The sequence below is a fragment of the Panicum virgatum genome, chromosome 8N (assembly GCF_016808335.1).
Source record: "Panicum virgatum strain AP13 chromosome 8N, P.virgatum_v5, whole genome shotgun sequence".
In the NCBI taxonomy this organism is placed as follows: domain Eukaryota; kingdom Viridiplantae; phylum Streptophyta; class Magnoliopsida; order Poales; family Poaceae; genus Panicum; species Panicum virgatum.
Window position 1 is genome coordinate 48,926,709 of NC_053152.1, and position 16,423 is coordinate 48,943,131.

The window sequence follows — 16,423 nt, forward strand, 5'->3', positions numbered from 1 at the left end:
CTCTCTGTGGTTCATTTATTTAACTCATTTGTATGTTTGACTAGACAAGGCTGGGATCGGCAGAGCAAGGCGGAGAGGATGAGCAAGATGGGGATTTTTTTTTTCTTGATTGAGGTCGCCTTCCTTTTATTCATGGCCGCTCCCCCCTATATAAACAAGGGTCCTGTCTCTCTCAATGGGCACACCAGTTCCTCGTCCTCCTCGTGACTCCTCTGCACTGCGCTCTTGCTTCCCCGTCTCTATGTTCTGCGCGCACAGCACATCGAAATAGCAGGCCACCGGAACCATCACCGCTTCGAGATCCTGCTTGGGATAGGCGGGCGATCAGGTTTTTGGGGAGCGCACCTCTACACGACTGCTCCTTCTCTGTCAAGCGAACGACTACTTCCCGGCAGCAGTTCGAGAGACTGCACTACGAACCTCTGCTCTGCATCAACCTGTACGACTACATCGAACAGCATATCTAGCCATGGCTGGCGATGATGTTAACAGCGCCACCAGAGCCTCCGGCTCTGGTCCCGCTTAAGGGTATATTTCTAGACTAGTACTACTATTCATATTTGAGATGTTTGCTTTGTTATGCTCAGTAGTGGACATGTTTAGCCGTACTAGTTATTTCAAGGTCAATATTCATGATAGAAAATATCTTGTATTTCTGGATTAAAATATGCCTGAATTTGCCTAAATATCTAACAAGAGGTAGGTGACGATGTCCTACTTATGAACAATGCAACAAGCTAATCATGAAGAGTTGATCGTATTTGCAGCAGAGACAAAGCATCGACGAACAAGTCCATGATATCTATTATCAGATACTATCTCCATCCCACAAAGATTGCAGTTTTTGGTTTGGGTATGGGAATTAATGAAGAATGAAAAAGTAGAGAGTGCACATGAAAAGAGGAGTGGAGGATAAGAAAGATAGAGAGATAAAGTTGTAATGGAAAGCAAGAATGACAATCTTTGTGGGACAAATTTTAAAACTCAAAAACGCAATCTTTGTGAGGTAGTAATAAAATAGCGATGGTGGTGGAGAGGGGTATGAAAATAATAGCAAGTGGATGAACAGTGTGGAGATGTGTGAATAGTCTTAAAACAATAGTTGATAGAGTTAGCAAAGACAATACAAAGTCCATAAATTAAATTCTCAAAGGCAGTGGAAAAACTGTGCAAATATGAAATGACTTGAGAAAAAATATTCAAATAATAATTGTAATAAATTTAGCCGCTTAGATCCCTCGCTGGTTTAACTATATTTGTATGTTTGACTAGAGACTTGAGTTCCAAAAATGCAGAGCAAGCTGGAGAGGATGAACAAGATGGGGATTTGTATGTGCGAGCAGTCCGCGCACCCCCATTGTCGGATCGAGCGAGGGAGGGGCGAGCGGCCGAGAGCCGCCATCCCGCGGCAGTCTGCACCTGCCGCATGCGCAAGCAGCAGCATACCCGGCAAGCCGGCAAGGACGGAGAGGCCGATACGCGCCGCCGCCGCCGCCGGCAACAGAGAGTTGCGAGCGCTCTGTATGTTCTTTCCGTTGGGACAGGAGTCGAGAGGATAAGGGCAAAGCCCCCTCCGTGCACGCCTGCTGGGCCGCTCGGCCTTTCGGCCTGAAGTTATTATGACCCATAGGCATACAGCTATGTTACCCCGATACTTCATGGAAGGACGTATCCCGTATCCACCGATACACATATACGCGATACACCGCCGATACACGTCCGATACGTATCCACCGAGTATCCACCGCTCACCGGAGGACATGAGTTCCGTTGCCCCTGCTTGCCGCATCGACCTGCTTGCCACGCTCGCTCGCCACCCGCGCTGCTCCTGCTCACCACCTTGCTTGCCGCTCTAGCTCGCCCGCTATGGGAGTGAAGGACAAATGACGGGAATGGATATCGATGGGGTAGTTAGGCCATGATATTTACTCTTTGAGGCTTTATTTAGGAGGCCAGATTGTCTTGAATAGTTTCAACTAGAGAAGTTCGCGGCTTTGCCGCTTATGGCCAGTGTTATGGGCCATTTGAGCTGTAGATGGTCCATTGTTTCTATACAAGTTCAATTAGCGAGTAGTAAATTTTGTATTTCTTTGCTTAATCTTATATGTTACTAAGTAGTAGATTATCTGTTAGATGACTGGAGGCTTTGAAGTTAGTAACATACTATAAGATTAGTAACAATTAGTAACATATAAGATGAGTCGAGACTTTGAAGTTAGATGATTGAAAACTGAAAATTATTGAGGGTATGAGAATCTACCTAAAAATTAGTTTTAAACTAAAAGTCAAGAGAGAAAATGGAAATCAATTTTCTACCAGGACGACATTATTCGATAGAGAATTGAGATAATTCTTTCTATGCACTCTGGCGAGGCTGGTTGTGGTTTTGGTGCCCCTAGTCCAGGTGCAAACCTTGGGCAGAGGTCAGGAGCAACAATGAATACATGGCAAGCAACTATAGAAAGAACACAGTGGACTCATGAAGGTTTTTGTAATATGCAACCAGTGTTTTCTTATTGTATTCATTATATAAAGAATGCTGGTAAATTACTTTTTATGTTCGAAATTGTAGATCGTTTTATTTTTTCTAGATAGTTTTTGCTACAACCTCTTGTACCCACAATAATATGTTGAACTACCTCTACCCTTATTTAGTTGCTCTCTCTCCGGGTCCCCTTCTTATTTTTTTTCTCATTTTTGGCTAGGCCATTTATACGCGAGCTAAAAAAATTTAAATATCCAAGGCTTAATACAAACTTTAACCACTTTAACTTAATTACATTGATTGATCTAATTTGAAATGGAATAATTACAATGTTAAAATTGTCCTAAGAGTTCACATGGCCTTTTTGCGCCATTTTATTACATATAATGAACTTTTTATTTCATGGAATAAGAATTATACTTAGCCGGGTTGATTCTTTGTTCTTCTAGGATTGCAACCTAGGTGAAATGAATCTATCACTTCATTATTTTTTGCATAGGTGTCATGGTTCATAGTCCATTGACGCGCTTGCTCTTTGTCTATTAAAACAACTTATATAGTTGTTGGAACAAGTAAGAACAGTGAAAATTTATTGTTTAAACCATAGTCCAAACTATAGTAAAATCCTAAGTTCCTCTAAGTTGTAGTCAAAATTACAGTCGACATGCTGAATAGATGGTGTTGTAGCAAGCATAAAACTATGTAGCTCGACAGATTAACACAGAATGTGTGTCATTTCTCTACTGGTATTATTCATTTATTCTCATATTTTTCTCAAATGAATATGTAGGCTTCCTTGGTGCCACTCTCGGTTGCAGAGCTCGTTTGGTGTGGCTCCTAGCGGCTCCGACTCTATTACAGTAGCATGGAGCTAGAGAAGCCACAATTTTTGCTGCAGCTGCTCCGCCCCTCCTTCCATTAACTGTAGCGTGGTGCTGGAGTACCAAAAACAGCTCCGCACTAAAGCAGGGCCCCTAAAGTGGCACGAGAGCTGGACAGGGGCGAAGGTAGAGCTAATGGGTGGGGGGTGCCAGGGCGGCAGCCGGGCGGGGCCGGGGCGGCCGGCGGTGGTGCGGGCGCAAAACGCCGCGCCACACGCTGACACGCATGGTCGCATAGGGCCGCACAATCACACCTCGGTGTCGGCGAGGTGGCAGCTCGGCTGGCTCAGCAGACGGGCCAGGGGCCATGGCTACGGCTTCCGACGAAGCCTCCAGGTCTAGCGATGAGCCAATGAGCTATGGCCACCGGCGGACGACGAGAAAAACGCGTATACGAGGGAAGAGGGAGGCAAATGGAGAGTCGCACGTGTGGGCGTTGGGCACCGTGCAACACTTCGGCTGAAAGACTCAGTGCAATAGCGGTGGGTTGGGGTGGGCTTCTTGCCTTCTTGGGCCGGTGGGTGGCCTGGGCCGGTGGGCACCTCATCTTGGGCTTGGGGGGTGCCAATAGGACCGAATTTTAGTTGCTCTAAAGTATTTTGTGAAATGGAGGGGGTGCCTGGGCACCCACATGCTCTAATTGAGCTTCCCCCATGAAGGACCGAAAAGGGTGACCAGAGGGGGGTGAATGGGAGCCACAACCCGATTTTGACAAATCGGTGGGCCTATGTCCCGATTACACCCAACACACCTCAAACATGGCGAATGCCAGCTCTACGTAGCCACAAGCGGACTACTAGACCTTGGGGCATTGCCAAAGCTCGCTCAAGGCACCAAAAACCAACACGCGGAAGCACCGGTGAAAACTCACACGCACTCACACACGGAAGCGCAAAAGAAAGCGAGCGAGAACAAAACCCGAGCCGAGAGAAAGAAGGCAAAGAGTTACTTGAATGCTTGGCTTCTGTTGCCATGAGACGCATCCCCTATGTTTTACATCTTGTTGTCTCTAGTGCACCATATAAGTATACAACCAAGTAATGGGTCAGCTTTCTTACATTAAAAGGAGTAAATTTGTTAGGCCTAATTTTTAGTTTGCTCTGTTAAGTCTCTATTTGTAACTCCAAGGAAATTCCAATATCTATGAAGTCTTTACTAAAACTTACAGGGCAAACATTATGAACTGCTTGTTTTAGGTCTTTTCCTCCAAAATAATTTCTTAGATTGATACCATTCTTTTGTTTTCTCACTGCCTTTTAATCCTTTTTCAGTAATTCTATGGCATCACCATGAGATCTCCCTTCTGTGTGTGCTTTGTTAGTTTTGTTCCGTTGATTCTCTCAGCGATAGAAATTAGACAATAAGTGCTGCTAAATTAGGCAAACCAATATACTCTGTAGGCAATAATATAGTTCTAAATTAGCAATAATACAAGTGTGAACTTAGAGGGCTCCCAAGACCACAAGAAGTGCATGCCCATGTTAGTGATCTGTCTTCTTGAACTAGGCGTAACTATATACCATTCTTGAATTAGGCACAAGCATGATTCTCAGTTAGGCAGTAGTTTAATTAACAGAAATGTTCCATTTGTCTACTCCAGAATAATGTTTTTCTTTACTTAGGCATTTGCTTATAATTTCCCAATCTTCCTACTGGTCATTTTTTGGATTTCATATATGCAACTTATGCTCAACCAACAAACAAATTAATCATACTAGCCAAGCATCAATCTAAGCAATAGTATGTTAAGAACAAGGCTAACTCAGTGCATATATTTAGGCATTTCTTCTGATTTTCATATATGCAACTCAATACATATATTCAGGCTTAAGAACAAAAGCAAACTCAGGACATGTTATATGAGTTTTCCTTGTTTATTTTTACCATTGGGCAACAATGTGTTATTAGCAAGGAAGAATAATTCAAGCTCTTAGGTAATTATCTGTTATGCCTCACTATTTTCCACTATACTACAAGTTCTCTAATCAAATCATATTCATTCTAAATATTTTGCAGGTATCCAGCAGGAAAGAAGGAAGTACTGGTGGATAGAAAACAAGAGCTCGGTGGCTCCCCAGTCCCCAGTGGCCCAGTCTCATAAGAAGATGGTAACTCTCCCATCCAATCCCTCCCTCTTCCCTTCCCCTCAGTCCTAGATCCGCCAGTAGCAAGTCAGTTTGTCCCACCCGATGTTCTCTAGATGTGTAATGAGTTGCTGGGAAGCAAGTTGCTTGTGGTCGTACAGGCGATGAACGTTTTTCACCCATGTTTTTGTTGTGACCTTATGTTGTACTTCTGATCAATTATCTGTCCCAGTGAAGATAAATTTTCAGTCCAAAGATGATTGAAGATTTGTTTTAACTTCAAGCCATTGACATGTCTTCTTGATTAATGAATGGCTTGTGCTTAAAATCAGGACATGTTGTATGAGTTTTCTTTGTTTATTTTTACCATTAGGCAACAATGTGTTATTAGTAAGGCAGAATAATTCAAGCTCTAGGAAATTGAGTCTAAGCAAATCATTATTATTAGTTAGGCAAAATAATATTTTTGGTTAGGCAACTTTTTGCTATAGAATGGGCAAAACAGTACATTTGCCTATAGGCAATTTCTGATGAGCTTTTTATTTCTGGTGTGTCTCTACTGAAAATTAGGATAAACAAGCTAGTTGTTTATCTCATCTGAATTATTTTTGTTTGTTTTTCTTTTTAATTTGTTATGTGTTGCATGCTAACTGAGTTCGTTCTCTTTATTTTGTTGTCGCATGGCAGGTCATGAAAGGTACTCACCAGTTATGCAAGTGTGAAGCAGTGTGAAGCACAGAAACATGTATTTTTGATTGTATACAGTTATGAATAGCTAGCTTTCCCTGTGATTGTTTATCTCATCTGAATTATTTTTGTTTGTTTTTCTTTTTAATTTGTTATGTGTTGCATGCTAACTGAGTTCGTTCTCTTTATTTTGTTGTCGCATGGCATGTCATGAAAGGTACTCACCAGTTATGCAAGTGTGAAGCAGTGTGAAGCACAGAAATGTGTATTTCTGATTGTATACAGTTATGAATAGCTAGCTTTCCCTGTGATGCTTTTGATTTTAGGGGAGGATGGGAGGCAAATCTATGTGTAAATAGCATATTATATAATCAAATTGCTAGATTTATGATCTTTGTAGTTCAGAATCTTGTCTTGTAATCATATGCACATTACGGAAAAAATGCAAGCTTCGTTTCATGCAGTTTTTTTATTTTTTGAATTGTCCTTTGACAATGCTTTTGAGTTACAGTGGCAGTTTTATCTAAATAAGGAAAGGGGAAAAAATCTGATTGTCTTTGTTGCCAAAAACAGATAGGCCGTACAGCCGGCCTAAATTACGGCCGGCTGTACGTTAGCCAGATCCTATCTTTTTTGCAAAACATCTCAAATGCTCACAAGGCACAATGCACGCACTTTACATTGCTCATTTAATTGTTGCACTTAACTTTTGTATTACCTTTCATAAAATTACCATGTGTACTTGATAGGATTGAAACTTAACAAGGTATAAAATTTTGTGTGGTAGAGTTAGAAACGCATAAAAAACCTAGTGTGTATACCTATATAGAACTTGTGTAGATGTTCTTTTTAGGACGTTTCGGTCATAACAGAAACGAACAGCACGGCGGAGCAACTCGTATTTTATTTTATTCTGGCTGAAGGCTGAAGCTGCGTGTGTCTCTGATCCAGACTCCATGGCTGCAGCCGATGACTTGATGCCGAAGCAGTTTACCGGCGACAACCCAGCTAGGAGGGATCATTGGTGCAAACTGCAAACCCACACATACTACAAACGCCGTACATGCTACGACCGCCGCCGCTGACGATCCACCGACGATCCCAGCCCCTCGACCTCTTCCTTCCTCCTCCCCTGTTTATTTGGTGGGTGGATGCAGCCGATATTATTCAGACCCGCTCCGGTGATTGATTCCCTTCCCCTCTGGGCTGGCTCTTGCTGCTGGCCTCTCCTTCCTTCCTTTCTCCAATCCCTTCCGTTCCGCATGCAGCCTGGACCCGTGAACGTACGCGAGTCGATTGTTGTTCCGTCAACAAAAGGATCGATCAACCATCGTTTACTTGGCCCTTGGTCATTTTGTTTCATATATCACTCTTACTCTTGGTGTTGGTTCAAGCCCATTTTCTTTTTGCGTCTGACCTGCACCGGGAATATAATATGATCATCAGGATGATCACAGTGAAGATGATCTGTTGTGTTTAAAAATGTTTATTTGATCCGGTAAAGCTAAAGCACTTTTGATCAAATACTGTAACAATCATGCACACGGTCGCCGTTGACCACTCTGATCTGAGGGAAAAAAAAGTGAAAATTAAACTTGCAGCAGCCGGCGAGGTCTCCGTGCTCTACGACGCCGAGCGCGCCATTGGCAACCTCACCACGCCAGTGGTTCAAGATCACAAGGTACTGACTACTGTGGCATTTTTCTTTTTTCTTTGCTTGTGCGACAAAGAACACTCTGAAATATAGTGCTGATCATGCTATGGCAGGGGTTGTCGCCTTCGGAGTCTGCCGTGGTCTGGGGCGAGGTGAGCGACGCGATCCTGAAGAAGGACTGGGAGAGAGCTCGGCTGGCGAAGCGGCAGGTGGAGGACGGGGCGAGGAAGCTCGCCGAGGAGAGGAACGAGAAGGGGGAGGTCTGGATGCCCAAGCATTTCTCGCTGTCGCAGAGCAAGGACGGCGACTGGGAGTGCTGGCCGCTGGAGGAGTCCGTGCCGCCGGCTCCCATTGTCGTGCCCTCGTGACAGTAGAATGCCTGACTTGTAACAGATGTTATATATGATAAAGATGTTCTTTTTTTCCACTATAGTTGATGCTTACTTTGTGAGTGTGCGGTTTCTTCGAGAATTTGTTTCTCGCATGAAATGGTTCAGAGTTCATGCGAGGATTATTTGACACTACCCTGGGCTGAACCCTGAACATTTAGTCATTCTGTGAAGGTCACAGTAGGACTCTGAAAATCTAGAAGTCCACACCAACAAAGCAAAAAGAGACGAACAATTCGTACCCTTATTCCCATAATAATCTACAAATGAATCCAAGCTTTACATGATTCGGATCTTATCGAATACTAGCATCTACTAATTGTTTGTCGAATTTGACCACTGATCCACTGCTACATATATAAACTACTGTCAGTGACTAATAGTACAAGAGCTGTGCGTGAGCCTGAATACGTCTGTCGTGACTCGTGAGACTGATTCATCAATAATAAAGGAACAAGAGCAGTACAGGCAGCAGAAGCCACTGTGATCATATAGCGTGCTCGCTGATGACAGCGTCATCCACGGCTGCTGATAGGTAGTTCCATCTCCGCCGCCGTCGCTGGCCGTCGGAGGCGGCTGGCTGGTGCTCCCGCCGCCGTTGCTGACAGCAGGAGGAGGCGTGCTGTCACCAGCACTGTCGCCGCCACTAGTGCTCTGCCCATCGGCCGTTGGCGGCGGCCCCAGCGGAACGCCGCCAGACATCTGCGACCTGCGTCAAGATCAAGAGCTCGTTTTAATCTCAACTCTTAACTTTTTGGCAGACGTCAAATATTATTTCTTTGTTCATCAAAATCGTGCAGATCAGAGTGTGTTTCAGGGTTCTGAATTGTGATCAACGTGACTGGTAGCCGGCGAGGTTAATTACCCGGAGGAAGGCAGGCAGAAGGCGATGGTGTAGTCGGCGGCGCTGCTGCGGGTGAAGGTGCTGGAGCTAGCCGTCGTCGTAGGCGTAGCTGTACGCGCGCGGGCACGCCGCCTTGAAGATGGACGAGTAGGGCGTCGGGCGGCACGTCGCCGGCGTCGCGTACGCGCCGCTGCAGCAGTACTGGTCCTGCCCGAACGCCTCGCACGCGCTCCGGCACTCCACCGCGCCGCCGCCGCGGTCCACCTGCAGCTCCTTGGGGCACGCTGCCACACACACGCACGCACAGAGAGTATCACGCGTAAGAGAAACAAAGGCTCCGTAGTGCACGAGATGGATGCCACGTAAGCATGGTGGTGTGGCGCAGCGCGGCACACGTACAGCGGATGAGGTCGGCCGTGCAGCCCGCGGGACGGCGACGACGGGCAGATTGTACCCGTCGACGAGGCTCACGTCGTAGTAGTCAAGGTCCGCAGCGCCGCCTTTTCCCAGCGTGACCTCGAACAGCGTCGCCGGCGGCGTCGCGCCGGTGCCGGCACACTCCATGCGCCCGCTGCAGTCGCCGGTCTGGCACGTGCCCTTGCCGCCGGCGTCGAACACGCAGCTGAAAGCGATTGGGTGCTTTAGCCTAAGAGGGGGAGGGGGTGAATTAGGCACTCTAAAAATCTTAACCTATGGCTCCAACTAGTTTACACAAAATTTAAACTAAAACAAGCTATCTAGATGTGCAAATATGGTTCATCTCAGTGTGAAACCCTCATCCCAAAAGAGTTTTGCAACCTATAGTCAATCCTAGCAAGATACTATACTAAGAAAGTAAAGGCACACAAGTTGCAATATGAAATACGGAAGCTAAAGAAGAGGGATGAGAGAAAGCGAACTCTCGACACGAGGATATATCTCGTGGTTCGGTTTGCCACAAAGACACTCCTACATCCATGTTGTTAAAGCACTCACGAAGAGTATCGCTTCCCGGCAATCAAGTCTCTTCCGTGAACACAATCACGGTCACCTTGATCCCAATCTTCACTAAGGGAGATTACCCACGAAGGAGGGGTCTCCGTCCCCCGCACAATGTTATCGACGCCACTCCACACCAAGCCGGAGGTTCGTTGACTTGTCGGCGAGCCACTAATGCTCCAAGGAGGCCGGCGCACCGAGATACAAGTTTGGTTTACTCTAGAACCACAGCACAATGATCTAAACCTTGCTTGATCACTCACTCAAGAGCTAACCTAGCACTACTCACAAAGATTGTGCTAAGGACTAAGGATTTGAACTCTATGCTCTTGGATGGCTTGGAGGTGTTCTTGGGTGTGTGTGATGTCTTGGGACTCCAGCAAACTTCAAATGGCCGGGGAGCTCATATATATAGGTCTCCAAGTCGAACTAGCCGTTTGTAGCCGTTGGCAGATTTCTGCGCAGGCATCGGAACTTCCAGTGCAGAGGCATCGGTTCTTCCGGTCACTCTGTGCTCTGAACTAGCCGTTGGCTTCTCTGACATGGCCACAGCAACTTCAGGAACCATCGGTTGAACCGATGCTTAGGTGTCGGTTCTTCCGGTGACACTTGATCCGCAGATAGCCGTTGCACCTTGCTGACATCATTGCACGGACGCTTGCTCCGATAGGGCATCGGTTCATCCGGTGCTGAAAGCTTGGCTGCTGCACGCTTGACAACGTCTCTGGAACATAGTATGTTGATTGCACCGATGCTTTACTTGACACCATCGGTTCAACCGGTGCTTCACTTCTTTCTTCACTTGATCTCTAGAGGCGCTCAGTCTTGCACCAAAGCAGGGCCGCCGGATCTTCCGACAACCATCGGATGCACCGATGCTATGGGTATCGGTTCTTCCGGTGCTACTGATTTCAGTAGAACTCGTCCAATTCAGCGTTTCTTTGAGTTCTTTCTTTGTGTTTTGCTTTGTATGACCTTTTTACTTCATCCTTGGGATCTAGAAATGTTCACTTAACAAAACCATTAGTCCCATTAATTGCGTTGTCATACGATCACCAAAATCACTCGAAATGGCATAAAAGGTGCCATGTTCGTTACAATCTCCCCCTTTTTGGTGATTGATGACAACACAATCAAAGCAAGCATAAAATTTGTAAAAAATTAACAAATTAAACCACTTACACTCGCTTGGATGTTTACCACCATCCAATGATGGCTTGGCCTCCCCCTAAAACTATGATCCCCCTTTGTTCCTCCCCTTATTTGCTACTCTTCTCTCATATGTTGACTTGATCCAGTCGGCATTTTTCCTTTTTTGAATATACTTTTCCTTCTTGGGAACATCTCTCCCCCTTTTTTTGGAACATGCCTTGCTTTGATCCACATTTCTCCCCCTTTGGAATCAAATCACCTAAAAGGTCTTGCACCTAAAAGGTCTTGCAAAAAAATATAGCTCAAGAGAAGATTAGTAGCCTAGGGAGTTAGTTCCATGACTCATGATCCAATTGTATGATATCAATGAAGATACCAATTGAAAATTGCACTATGATGGATCACAAAATCACGAAACTAGCATGACATGAGCTAAACTTTCCATAAGTATGTGCACAAAATGATAATTTGAAAATCAAGTACAAAACTAGAAGTTTTAACTAGAAAGCTTAGGCCATATCATGCACAGAGGTAGCTCTAAAAATGATAAGAGATTGACAATTATACCAATTGAATGAGTTTAGAACCTTGCATACCTTCGGGGGACACTTTATTTACCTTGCATGTACCAAATGAAAGTGACTTGCAACCAATTGAAAGTCTTTAAACAAAGAGCACTTGGTATACCAAGGTTAAGCAAATATATGAGCACATAGCCTATGAACTTAGATATGAGCATTTAAGTTCAATAGAGCATGACTCAAAATGCATGAAAGTATAATTTATCTAATCACTCTTATAGAGTTGTTTGTTCACATTGATCGTGAAAAACATTCTCTTAGAGTGTTAACTCCACGTGAGACTACAAAAGATAAACTTGTAAACATATTAGTCTCAAAATCATAAGCCATAGGATTAACTCCCCCTAAATGTGTGCATTTAGTGTTTGAATCACCAAGCAAGTTGGATTGCTCCATACATTCCCATGGAGGAAAATTGTAAGGGATAAGAAACACCGGCCACATACTGTACGAAGCACTCATTTTTCCAAATGGGTTGAAACCATCCGTAGCAAGGCCAAGTCTGATGTTTCTTGCATCTTTTGCAAACCACTCATACTTTCTATCAAAGTCTTTCCATGCCTCACCATCAGCTAGATGGCTAAGCTCATTCTCCACTGGTTTCCTCTTCAGCTTATGCCATTGTGCTTGCTCTGCAATTTGTTTAGAAGAGAACATCCTCTTTAGCCTTGGAATCAATGGAAAATGCCGCAATACCTTTTTAGGAATCTTCTTTCCTTCTTTTTCATCTTTCCATCTTGATGCATCACAAATAGGACATTTATCCATTTTTTCAAACTTCTTTCGGAACAAAACACAATTGTTTGGGCACATATGGATTGAATCATATCTGAGTTCTGAGTCCCAATGCATGAATAAGTCTCTTTGCTTCCTGGTAAGAAGAGGGAATAGAGCAATCTGGGAATGCTGATGATAACAACTTTAGTAATGCAGTGAATGCAACATTGCTTATTCGATAGAATGACTTTATATGAAGTAACTTCACCACAAAAGAAAATCATGAATGAGCTGCAGCAGGGTAAAGTTCCTGCTTCATCTCTTCTAATAGAACTGCAAACATCGATTTTTTCTTGTTACCTTCTTCTTCAGCCACGTACAATTCCTCTACCATATCATGAATTTTATCGTCACCGTCATCTTCTTGAACCTCATTCATACTGACATCATCACTGAAATCAATATGTCCATCAAGATGGTCTGCATTTTCATTACTTTGGACATCCATTGCTTCCCCGTGATATATCCACCTAGTATATTTGGTAGCCATCCCATGAATGTAATGGTGATCCTCCACAATTCCTTTATGTTGATGAATCCGATTCAAACAACGGCGACATGGGCATAGTATCTCTTCATTCTCATCATACCTCTCTGACACAAACTTCATGAAATTGCTGACCCCATCTAGGTGGGGCTTACTAAATAGCCTACTATTGATACAAGATCGATCCATCTGTAGAACAATGATAAAAGATAATAGATAAAAAAAATAATTAAGGGCACGAAATAGATCTACTTCTCAAGATCATGCTTAGCATATCTATGTGATGTTCAAGAAAAGTCAAAATAAAGTCATATTATATTGTCATACTTCACCAATCTAGCCTTCAATATTTTGTTGATGGTCAACTTGGAAATACTGCAGAGCTAAATAGTAAACAAAATCTAACCATTAATCTTTTTGATTGCGCCCGACTACAAATTAATCCAATATGGAAAATGCACTCACCAGTGGTGGCTAGGAGAAAATCGCCGTGGCAAGCGCTGCCTCATCCGTTGACCTCTGGTGCACTCCCGATCAGGCTGATTCCTAAGTTTTGGAGGGTGCAAAACACAAAATGGTGGCCCAATATTTAGAAAATGTAAGTCACAGCAATCAGTGTAAGCCTTTTTTTTATTGTTGCACTTTTCATTAATCATTACTAGAAATGCCATGATGATGTTTTTGTAGAATCATATGATGACCTTATTGCCAAGAAAAATGATGAGCTCAACCAAGAAGTGAAAAGGCTCATGAAGAACATGGCTAAACTAAAAGGCAAGAGCATAGAGAGCAATGTCCAACCTTCTCAAGATAACCGTGAATACTTGGTGAAGAAGCTTGAGAAGGGGTCCACCATGACTTGCTCTAAATACCATCAAGAAGGCCACAAGTTCAACAAGTACCCTCAACCAAAGAAGAAGATTTCGGATGAGAAGAACAAGAAGAAGCTCACAATCAAGAGTTCTCTCATCTACACCAAGCCCAACCGGAGGAACAAAAGCAATAGCACCTCCTATGTGATCAAGAAGAAAACCAATGGCAAGGTGGTTGCTCACAAGGTTGGGAAGAAGGAAAGGAGTTGAATCACTCCATTTGGGTGCCCAAGGATATCATCACTAATATGAAGGGGCCTCAAATTGTGTGGGTTCCAAAGGAGACGTGAAGCCCAAGAATGGCTTCAGGGAATTTGGAGGCTTAGCTTACAAGATGATGTGAAGGTTTAAGCCAAAAAAAGCTAAGCTCACAACTTGGACATTTGGTGCCCAAGTACCCCATAAGGTAATAGTAGCTAGATTTCAATTTAAGCATTATGTAGCTCTATTGCTTTTTGCTAGGATGTTTGCATGCATTGCATTTCCTAGTGCTATATATGGTGGGTTGCTTATGTCTTGCTCTAACCCATGAGCAACCTACATGGGTTAATAAGTGTGTAGAAAGCTACACGTAGTTACCCTTCATGGTACATGGATTTCATAAGGTATGTACTTCATTTATATACCATGAACACAATCTATAGGGTAAACTTCCCTATCATAAACAATGTGCATACATTTGATTGGTGATTCAAACTCTAAATGCACATATTTAAGGGGAGTTCATCCTATGGTTTGTGATTTTGGAGACTAACATGTTTGCAAGTTTATCCTTTGTAGTCTCTTTCCAGAGTTAACACTCTCAGAGAATGTTGTTTACGCTCAATGTGAATTAACAACTATATAAGAGTGATTAGATAAAGTAGTGTGCTTTCATGCATATTGAGCCATGCTCTATCGAACTTAAATTTCCATATCTAAGTTTATAGGCTATGTGCTCATACATTTGCTCACCTTGGTGTACCAAGTGTTCTTCACTTCAAAGACTCTCAATTGATATCTAACTATAATTGGTATCATTTGGCACAAGTCACTTTTAATTGGTATATGCAAGATAACTACACTCCCGGAGGTATGCAAGATTCTAAAACTTCTTCAATTGGTATCCTTGTCAATTCTTAGTTATTTTAGAGCTACCTCCGTGCATAATATGATCTAAGCTTTCTCGTTCAAATGTTCAGTTGCGCACTTGATTTTCACATTATCATTTCGTGCACACAATTGTGGAAAGCTTAGCTCATATCATGCAAATTTCATGTTTTATGATCCACCTTAGTAAATTGCTCAATTGGTATCTTCAATGATATCATACAATTGGATCATGATTCATGGAACTAAGTCCCTAGGCTACTAACTTTTCCCATTGAGCTATATTGTTTTGCAAGGCCTTTTTAGGTGATTTGATTCCAAAGGGGGAGAAGTTTGGATCAAAGCAAGGTGATCAAAGGGGGAGAAGTTTGCAAGTGGCTTTGACAAAGAGGGAAGTAGCAAACAAGGGAAGAAACAAAGGGGGAATGATGGATTTAGGGGGAGGTCAAGCCGTCATTGGATGATGGTAAGCATCCAAGCAAGTGTAAGTGATTCAATTTGTCAATCTTTGCAAAATTTATACTTGCTTTGATTGTGTTGTCATCAATCACCAAAAAGGGGGAGATTGTAAGGAGCATGGCCCTATTAGGCCATTGTTGTGTGATTTTGGTGATCGATTGACAACGCAATCAATGGGACTCATGAGTTTGTCAAGTGAATCTATCTAGGTCCCAAAGGTGAAGTAAAAAGCCCAAGCAAAGCAAACCACGAAGAAAGAACTCAAAGAAATGTTGAATTAGATGAGTTCTGCAGAAATCAGTAGCACCGGATGAACCAATGCTATGCCGTCGGTCTAACCAATGAGCATCGGATGAACCGACGCTAGGTCGTTGGTGCATTGTGCAGCGTAGGTGCCAGGCCAAGTGGAGAAAGCCAAGTGGCTCTGGACGAACCGACGGTGCCAAAAAGAGGCATTGGAGCATCCACCGGAAGATTGACCAGAGACGATGTCAAGCGCGCTGAAGCAAAGCATTCAGCACCTTAGTGGAAATCGGGATCAAGATGACTGTGGTGACTCGGTGTCCCCGGAAGAGACTTGATTGCCGAGAAGCAATACTCTTTGTGAGTGCTTCAACAATGTCGATGTAGGTGTGTCTTTGTGGCTAACCGAACCATGGGGTAAATCTTTGTGTCAAGAGTTTGCTTCCACTCATCCCGCCTTTATGTTTCCGCATTTCATATTAGCAATTTTTGTATGCCTTTACTTTCATAGAGTAGTATCTTGATAGGATTGGCTATAGGTTGCTAAACTCTTTTTGGGATGGGAGTTTCACACTAGAAGAACCGAAGTTGCACATTTAGATAGTTTGTTTTAGTTTAAATATTGTGCAAACTAGTTGGAGCCATAGGTTAAGGTTTTTAGTTGCCTATTTCACCCCCTCCCCCTCTTAGGCTAGAGCACCCGATCCGCTTTTCACACAGTCACACAAACACAAATATGCCTCTAACACATATTAACAAAC

At 43.5% G+C, this 16,423-nt stretch overlaps 1 pseudogene; it reads right to left on the reverse strand.

Moving 5' to 3' along the window:
* Positions 1-8,549: 8,549 nt before the first annotated feature.
* Positions 8,550-12,960, reverse strand: LOC120685207 (annotated as a pseudogene).
* Between the last annotated feature and the right edge of the window lie 3,463 nt (positions 12,961-16,423).